We start from the raw sequence: 10,238 nt of genomic DNA, 5'->3' as shown, positions 1-10,238 counted from the left end.
TTCAGAATGTGAAAAGATATTTGTATGGTATGAATCTGACAAAAGGTTGATAACTAGAATCTACAGATAACTCAAAGTAATCAATAAAAAAAGAGCAGACCATCCCATCTACTACTGGACAAGAGATATGAGCAGAATATTCTCTGAAGAAGACAGATGAATGGCTAACAAACATGAAAAAATGTGTGTTGTCCCTGATCGTCAGAGAAATGCAAATCAAAACCACCCCGCAATCTCAACTAACCCCAGTGAGAATGGCCCACATCACAAAGTCTCAAAGCTACAGATACTGGTTTGGATGTGGAGAGAAGGGAACAGCTTTACACTTTTGGTGGGACTGCAAACTAATACAATCTTTTTGGAAGGAAGTATGGAGAATCCTCAAAGAACTCAAATTAGACCTCCCATTTGATCCTGCAATCCCATCACTAGGCATCTACCCAGAAGAAAAACAATCATTTTGTTACAATGACATCTGGACTAAATTGTTTATCACAGCTTAATTTCCACTTGCCAAAATATGGAAATAACTTAAATGCCCATCAACCCAACACTCAGGAATGGATTAACAAGCTATGGTATGTGTATGCCATGGAATACTATCCAGCCATTAAAAAAGGTAGAGACTTTATATCTTTTGTATTAACTTGGATGGAACCAAAACACATTCTTAGTAAAGTATCACAAGAATGGAAAAGCAGGTATCCATGTGTTCAGTACTAATATGAAACCAGTAGATGATCTAATACATGCCCACATAAGAGAAAAACTCAAAGCAACTCAAGGTTGGGGGAGAACAAGGGAAGGAAGGAAGGGGATGGGTATGCTCCCACTTAATGGGCACAATGTTAGGGTCTATGGCACACGTCTTAGGGGCAGGACACAATTATAAGACGACTCTTCCTAACAAATACAAAAATTGCAACCCATTTCTTTGTACTCTCAAATTCACTAGAAATAAAAAAAATTAGAAATGTCATTCTGATACATACACACAGGGTGCCAAAAAATGTATTTACATTTTAAGAAAGGAAAAACAACTTTATTAAGAAATAAGGGTACCTCAACTAAAGCAAACAGACAGCCTTTGGAATTTGAGAACACTTTTGCATGTTATGAATCTGACAAAGGACTGATAGCTAGAATCTACAGAGAATTCAAATTCATCAATAAGAAAAGAGCAAACCACCCCATTTACAAGTGGCCCAAAGACTTGAACAGAAACTTCTCTGAAGATAACAAGTGAATGTCCAACAAACACATGAAAAACGTTAATCGTCTCTAATCGTCAGAGAAATGCCAATGAAAACTTCTCGGAGATATCACCTAACTCCAGTAAGATTAGCCCACATTGCAAAGTCCCAAATCTCAGATGCTGGCATGGATATGGAGAGAAGAGAACACTTCTACACTGCTGGTGGGATTGCAAGCTAACGCAACCTTTATGGAAAGAAGAAGTAAGGAGAATTCTTAAAGAACTAAAAGCTGGGCAGCGCGTGTGGCTCAAAAGGGTAGGGTGCTGGCTCCATATGCCGGAGGTGGTAGGTTCAAACCCAGCCCCAGCCAAAAAAAAAAAAAAAAAAAGAACTAAAAGTGGACCTTCCATTTGATCCCATAATTCCATTACTAGGGATCTACCTTGATGAACAGAAATCATCTTACCACAAAGAACATTTACATCAGAATGTTTAGTGCAGCTCAATTCACAATTGCCAAGTCGTGGAAGCAACCCAAATGCCCATCAACCTATGAATAGATGAACAAACTGTGGTGTGTGTATACCATGGAGTACTATTCAGCCATAAGAAAAGATGGAGACTTTACATCTTTTGTGTTTACCTGGATAGAGTTGAAATACATTCTTCTTAGTAAAGTATCTCAAGAATGGAAAAAAAAAAATCCAGTATACTCAATACTAATATAAAACCCATATATAAACAACTACACACTCACATAAATGATAAAACACAAATATAGTCTAGCAAGGGTCAGGGGGAGAGGTGAGAGAGAGGACAGGGTGAGGAGGGAGGGAGATTGGCTGGATCTTACCTAATGTGCACAATATGAGGGTATTTAACCCACTCCATGTGTGAAGGACCCAACTACAACTTGAACTTTACCTTAGAATTGAAAACAATGTTACCTAAAAATTTGTACCCTTAATGCTAATTTGAAGTGAAAAAAATTGTTATTTATGCTTTCAAAAAATTGTAATACTTAATGCATGTCATAATACTCAAGCCACATTTGATTTCTGCAATTATAAGAGATACAAAACATAGTACACATGTTAACCAACATCTGTGTATAGAGTATTATAATTTTAACATACTTTTTCTCTTTCCTAAAATGTGCATACATTTTTTGGCACCGTCTATATATAGTATCATATTGCGGTTTGAACATGTATTTCTCTGGTGAATAATGAGGTCAAGCACTTTATTTGTCTACTTGTCATTTGTGTGTCCTTATCTTATGGACGTATTTATCCAAGTCTTTTGCCCATTAAAAGAATGGGCTGTCTTTTTCTTACAGATCTGCATGAACTCTTTATATATCTGTGTGTAAATCCTCTGTTGAATATATTAATTTTAAATACTTTCTTTCCACTCTTAGGATGGGGTCTTGAGATATAAATAATAGTTGAATAATCATTGTTAATTTTAGTGAAGTCTAAATTCATGTTTTCTTTTCTGTTCTATTTAAGAAATCTATGCATCTTCAAAATTAAGATACTCTTCTAATCTATCTTGTAATGGTTTTATTGTTTCAATTTTCCCATTTACATCCAACATCAACTGGAACTGAATTATGTGTATGGTGTGAGGGAGGGGTTAAGATTCTGTTTTTCCATATCACTATTTGGTTGACTTAAATTCTGCTTACTCTTGGGTTATTTGCTTTGTGGCTTTTACTTCCAGCCTCCTCTACTTCTTAGCGACTCTCCTGTGTCCGTTTTGAACCCCTTCTCCCTGCATTCATATTCCCTGATGGTGACTCTGCTTGAGGCTATTAGTTACTGCCCCTCCATACAACGATGTCTCTTTTGGAAAGATTGTTTTTACCAGTGGGTTGTCTTTCCGTAGTTGTGAAAAATGAACCACAGAAATGCAAGTTGATGGAGAAGTAGTTGGGAATTCTCTGGACTATGCCTCTTTTTTTTTTTTTTTAATATAAATTTAGAGCTATTTTAAAATTAAAGTTCATTTAAATAAATTCTGCCTCTCTAATAGAAGTCAAAAGGAGTTCAGGTACAAGCTTGTGCTTAATTTTTGTGTTTATTCTTCAGCTAATAACCTTGAAGTTGGATATTTATCATTTTCCAAGTTTGTTTTCTTTTCCAATGAAGAAGACTTATTCACAAAGCAACAGGTAAACAGTGTCTGCTTCCTCTACACAGATTCCATGAAGCTAATTTATGGTCACACTTAAACCACAGAACTTGCAAAATCACTCATTCAGGACAACATTCCTGCAGTATGGCACAATCACCATCACCATCTGTCTCCAGCAGCCATGATTAAGAAACCCTGTGGGGCTGATAACAGCACAAAGCCAACAAGCCTGGGTTCTTTCCACAGTCTTTTTTGAGTTTGAGGTTTACTTCAACATGGCCTGCAGCTTCCTTATCAAACTGTCATTCTTCTCCTGGTAGAACCAGTACTGCTGGGGTTCCTGACACAGCTGGGGAGTTTGTTCTGCAACTCACTATTCACAGAGTCCTGACAGTGTGGTAGGCACTGGATCATATCTTAAGTGTCTAATCACAATGCATGTCTAGGACAGCCAAGACACAGGCTCTCTCATGACAACCACATTATAACAAAATGTTATTTTGTTCCATAAGTGTCCAGAATGTACCAAATCTTCAACACCCCTGGTGGGAAGCCATCTTCTGTGGTACAGGGGTGATTGCATCATGCAGGGGGAAAACCAGGGGACTTTGGAGTTGAACAGTTCTGGGTTTTCATCCTGGTTCCCATGCGTATGTGACCTTGGCCATGCTACTTACACACTGCTACTCTCAATTGCCTTATCTAGAAACAAGGAGCCTGTCATCTCCCTGCCGTGATTGGAGGGTGGGGACCAGGGCAATGTTTCAATAAGTGGTTTCTTAGGATTGTTTCCTGATGGGCCAGGGGCTGAGTTGGAGGTTTACATAGGTAACTAAGATATATATAAAAAACAGTGTCTTCTACAAGAACTCTCAATTCAGATGGCAAAGACGGTTGTGCAAAAGATTAGTGATGGTCAGTGTATTCATGGGAGAAAGTAGCCAGCTCTGAGTGGCTTCTTAACGCCACCTGGAATTAAGTCACTGTCATACAGTGGGTTTGACTCATAGTAACATATTATGACCAATGAATAATTGAATGTGGGTTCAGGTGTTTGAGCAGAGAGCTGGCATCACAGACTCACAGCCCCGAGGCAATGGTCCAAGAGGGGCGTCCACTCTAAAGACATGTATAAGCTACATTCCAAAAGATGTGTTCCCAAAGAGGACACTTCCCCTTGTTGTTGCCTCTCAGGCACTGAACAGGAGGAGGACAAGGGGAAGTGCATGTGTGTTGGTCATGTTCTTTACTCCTTCAACAAACATGTGTCCTGCTCCTTCCACACACCTGACTCTAAGTTAGACGATGGGTATTTATCTATAATCAACGCACTCATCAGGTCTGACAACATCTTTGCCTTCCTAGTGCTTATGTTAATATATAGGCAGATGGTATGAAGTGCTAGGGATTGCCTAAGATGAACTGTGCCGGCGTGAAGATTTTCTGGTGTCTAGCCCTCACTGTAGATGTGAAAGGATCCTGAACAAATATTGACTGAATATCTCCTGCTTATGAATCTAGAATGAATGTGCTTGGATAATGGTCCCTGATAAATAGATTGGTTGAGCCTACTGAATGAATGGGTCTTCCCCAAAGGCTGTGGAGTTTGATGGAAACCGAATTGGACTTCAAGTCCAAAAGGATATTTAGCATGCTGCCCATTTGGCATATTAGAGCCAGGTTTCCAAAGCTAAAGCACCATGAGCGGTGGGATAAATCATTCGGATTACTTTACTTTCTCTCAGCACTCCCCTCTTCTCTCTCGTGTCCTCTTTCTGCCGGATCCAAATCACTTTTGCTTAAATTGCTTAGAAAAATTGCCTAACTTTTCCTTTTCCTTTGACTACAGAAATGTGGTCCCTCAGAATCAGTTTCTAGAACAATTTCTTCTGTTTGTAAGTGGTAGCTGATCAGGCTAAGGTTTTTGGTGTTTTGAGCAACCGAATTCTGAGCAGAAATCTGAAGTTGTAATCAATATAAAAAAATATTTTTCTGAATGTGGAAAAGATGTATCAGTTTATAAAAGCCATTTCTGATAAATTATTAGCCACCAGTTATAGTGAATCACAAAAATGCTATTGTGGTAGTTCTCTCTCTCTCTCTCTTTTTCTCTCTCATTAGAATGCAGTAGCAATGTGACTTTTCTCTAATTCTTGCTTTGGGTACTACTTTGATCCTTTTTTTAGAATATCAACTAGTCTTCTATAGTCATTTTATGACATATTTTTTAAACATTTAATAAGCCATAGTTAAGAGTTTTACAAGTAGCTGTATGCAACCAGTTGTTAGAAGGAAAATCTCTGGTTTCTAGTATTTTAGCAAAACCAGCCTCAGTTCCCACATTATGATTATTAAAGCAATTTATAACCACAAAATTCTATTGTTTCGAATACATGGTAATCTGCTAAAAACTAATGTAAATTTAATAGAATAAAATCTAACAGAGGTCTTTGAAAGCTATAGGAAACAAGAAGAAACCTCTATTAATATAAATTAATTTTATAAATCTAACTTAGTTAGAAAATTCCAGAAAATGTACTCATGACTCTTACGTATTTCTTCTCTTATTATTGTAACTTGTGTTAATTATTATGGATAAAATCGCGTAGAACTGTTCTGTAGATCCATGTTAAGTTTGTGATGGGAATAATTATTTTAACTATTAATTTGCCAAGGTGCCACACAAACTATTTAAAAAGCGTAAAGAACTTTAATGAGAAGAAACTCCAGGCAAGGAGATTACACACATAAAAACTAAGATCAATTGTTTTCTCATTACATAATATTTCACTGGTTTCAGGTCAAATGCCCAATGTTGCTATGAGTCACCAAAGCAAATATTGTTTTATTGCAATATATGCATAATAACGCTCTTAATTACCTTCATTCCAATGACTTTTAAATTGTTAGTTTTCTTCTTGGTACATGAGTGGGTCAGCCTGCGTGTGTGAGCGCATGGTTGCTTATTCTAGCACATAAGGTGGGGGGATGTGAAAATGTTGTCTAAAACAGAAAGACTCATCAGATATTTCAAACTACCCTACACTTATAAGTACTTATAATATGTGTGTTAAGTACTAATTTTTCCTTCAAAGAACTTCAAGGTCCAACAGATCTGTTGAAATCAGTGTGAAAGTCCCTGCAGTAGAAGAAAATGACTGATGATCACTGGAAGACTTAGGATTTAGATTTTAAGTAATGGAAGGAATTGCTTGAGAGTGTCAGAAATTAGGAACTCATTTTAATGTGCTGGAGACAGCAAGCTCCTTCGAGGATGAGATGCTAGATGGCAATCGTGGTGTGGGGCTGAAGCAAGAGGATGTGGTGGATGAGGGGAAGGTGTGCATGGCAGGATGCATGGGAAGAATGTTCTGGAAGATGTGCACCCACTACCGACAGGTACATTTCTTACTTTGATGACTGACACTGCGTTGCAGTTGCTTTCCTTCCTCAGAGAACGACGGGGTGCTTGGTGGAGCCCTGGGGAAGCCAGGCTTGTGTGAGAGTTTCCTTCCTGACAGACCACTGAGTGGGACGGGACAGCTGGCCTGGGGTCTCCTTCTGGGGCCATGCCTCGTGCTGTCTCTGGAGTTCAGCATAAAGGAGGCCAGCAGAGGCCTTGTTGCACATGGACTCAGGGAGCAGCAGAGTCCCTTTAGCCTGTCCTCTCCTTCTCAGTCCCCAAGGGGTATCAAGGGGCACATTTTTAAAATCCCATGATCTGTAAAAGGAAGCTGGGTCCTGCTCTGTTTCTGTCTCAGCTAATTGCACTGGGCCTGCTGCCTGAGACCGGCTTCCTTCACTATTTTTGCAGAGCATTGTTCATGGTTCTATAGAAGTGCACTGTTACACAGATGTGTCCCTCTGCCACTGGGAGACCCTGTGGGTCTTCCTGTCGTCACAAACAACTTGGGAGACTGCGTTCTACATATGTGTGTGCACCCTACACACACCCGTAAAATGAAGCTGCCAGGACTGCAAGCATCAATTTTTTTCTTATGTGTATTAGTAGTAATGCTGCTGCCGCTGGGGTTCATATATATTCATTATTTTCTCTAAGCAGACACCGAGGTGGGTATTTTATAAATATCATCTTGTTTATCTCAACCCTATGAGGTAGAGCACTGTTACTGTTCCTGTTAGAGGTGAGGACACCAGTACTAACAGAGCTTAGAGAATCTCTCCAAGGACACACTCCTGGGAATTGGCAGAGCCAAGCATCAAATCAGGATCAGTGACAGCGAAGTGGCAGCCTTTCCTCTACCCTGCTCTGTGAGCTCAGCGTGTCTCCCCGTGGCCCCCAAACCCAGTGCTAGGACAGGAGGGGGTGTGACTACCTCACTTGATCATCAGCTTGGTGACGTCCTCGGGGGTGTTAGGAAGTGACTGAAGATGCCCGGCCTCCTCTAGAAGGAATTTTAAGAGAAGCACTAATGAGAAGGAGTCAGACTCAGCTGGGATTGAGGCTGACATAAAAATACTTACTTTAGAGTTCTATACACTTCTAACATAGGCCCTAAATTTGGCTCAAATCTTTAAATTTCAATATGAAATGGGAACTCTTGCCAGTTATGTGATTCACATCATCCATGATAAAACTAACCACCTATTTCTGATGGCCAGGGTGAAAATTCTACCCAGGAAAATTGTTTTCGGGGCAGTAAAAGGGGCACTATCTTCCCCAATAGTCTCACAATACCCACAGACATGAGTTTTTATCAGGTTCTTTGTTTTACTCAGGAACTAAATCAAAGGCCATTTTCTGCTGTTCACAGTTTGGCCAAAAAAATGCCTATTGGCCAAATAGCAGCAAGATTCTTGCTAGAAAATAAAGAAATCACAAATCTCAAATCTGCCGTAACACCCAAACTTAGACCTGCAATGTTGGCTCCCTAGAGCTCATGACCCTGCCCTGTGAGCCAGACCACAGAGGCCACTGGCTCCCCATCCATCCCACCTCTTGGCCTGCCCCAGCTCTGGGGGCTAGAATATGCCACTCCCTTCCCAACAGTGGTCTTGGGATCCGGTTGGGCCTGTGTCTACGCGAGAGTCCTCTGCTTCCTGTGTGTGTCTTCTTAATGTCTTGCCAGCAACTGAGAGAGCTGGGAGTCAACTAGTTTAACGGCCTGACAAGGAAGCATCCCTGGGTGAAGCCTGCAGGAGCTCGGTTTATTCTGCTTTGCTCTCTTCCCAGGATCAGTGTATCCTGTTCTGCTGTGTGTTACGGCTCACGGGCTCCTGCTCTTAAGTTCATCTTCACTCAAGCTTTTGAATGGTGTGCAGGGGACTTAGAATTAGAAACTGACATTCTTGCTACTTCTATTGTCTCTCCATAGAGTCCAGTGGCTTTCACACCTCAGTCCCAGAAGGACTGCGAATATTAAATGATGTAATGTGGGTAGAAACAACCATTGCAGACCCCGGCACAGAGGAAGTGCTTGATAAATACACCAGAACCTCCATAGTTGGCCACCTCCCTACATCGCCCACCTCCTTAAGTTGACCTAATTTTTATAGACTGGCTGTGTACCCCATGTACATATCAGCACAGTAGGTCTACGTCCTTATGTTGACCACCTCCATATGTTGACTAGTTTGTTACATTCCCTTGGGTGGTCAACTTACAGAGGGGGTCTACTATACAGTATTTAAAAGAACATCTTTGAAGATTAATACCGGGGTGCCAAAAAATGGTATTCGCATGATAAGCGATGTTGTCTGCGCATTATATACTATATTATGTATATACTTTGAGCACCTCTTGTAACTGCAGGCTCACACGTGGCTTCTCTTCATCTTTTGTTATCTGCATACATTGAGTATTACAATTTTAATGCAGTTTTCCCTTTTTTTAAAGTGTGTATACATTTTGGGAGGCCCCCTCTGTATTTTTCCTTTCAACCTTACACAGTTGCTATCAAGTGTCCTATTATGTGTGTAGAATTGATGTCATTTCATTGGGAGATTTGCCAGCAAGTTGAGGCTACCCATATGCTTGAGGAGAACTCTAAGGAGAATGAAAATCATTTCCCATAAGATAGTGTCTTAACCAAAAAAACCCAAAAACAAACAAACAAAAAAGAATCAGAGTGCACCTGTCTTTTTTCGTGGCCTCGTTTTTGAACTCTAACTATACTGAATTGTGATATCAGGAGAAAGAACAGTTTCACAATTAAAATTATCGCTCAAGTTTCTACTATTAAGTTATTAACTTTTATATTTTACAATTAGAGAATAAATATAGCCTTGAAACTACCTAAACCACAGCAGTATACTTCAAAGGCAATTCTATGGGAAAAGCCACACCAAGGATCATTTTTATTAGTTTTATAGACCCTAAACTTTTATAAACATTTTTAATAATGTAACCTATATGCCGAAACCAAACAACTAAACACGCTATGAAAATAGCCCACTAGAAACCTATTTGACATTGTACATGTGTATGGATAAATCTTGTTTTTATTTTATTTTATTTTTTAAATCTTGTTTTTAAAAATAAGGGTAATTTACTAATTCCCAAAGGTTGATATTTTGCACTTACCTTCAAATTACATACAAGTTTAAATTTGATTTTGATACTCTTGGGTGGCTACTGGCTCAGATTTTAAGTTTTGAAAACTTCATACTTTAGTGAATGCAAGCTAGCTTAAACATGAAGCTTTTAGTTCTTTTATTAGAATTGTTATTAACTAAAATATGCAAAGCTCTCATTACCTTTTTATTAAAGCAAATATTTTTAATAATACTCTTCTAATTAAAAAGGTTACATATATTCTTTATAAAAATTCAGCCAGTGTGAAGTAGAATTTTCTAAAACTAAACTCAGGGATGAGAGTGCCCAGAGCTCATATACATCCTTTTAAAAATATGTTAAAATTCTTTTTTTTTTTTTTTTTTTTT

Source organism: Otolemur garnettii, unplaced genomic scaffold (assembly GCF_000181295.1).
Source record: "Otolemur garnettii isolate 467f Iridium unplaced genomic scaffold, OtoGar3 scaffold00034, whole genome shotgun sequence".
Lineage (NCBI taxonomy): Eukaryota > Metazoa > Chordata > Mammalia > Primates > Galagidae > Otolemur > Otolemur garnettii.
Note: the sequence above shows the minus strand (reverse complement) of the source record.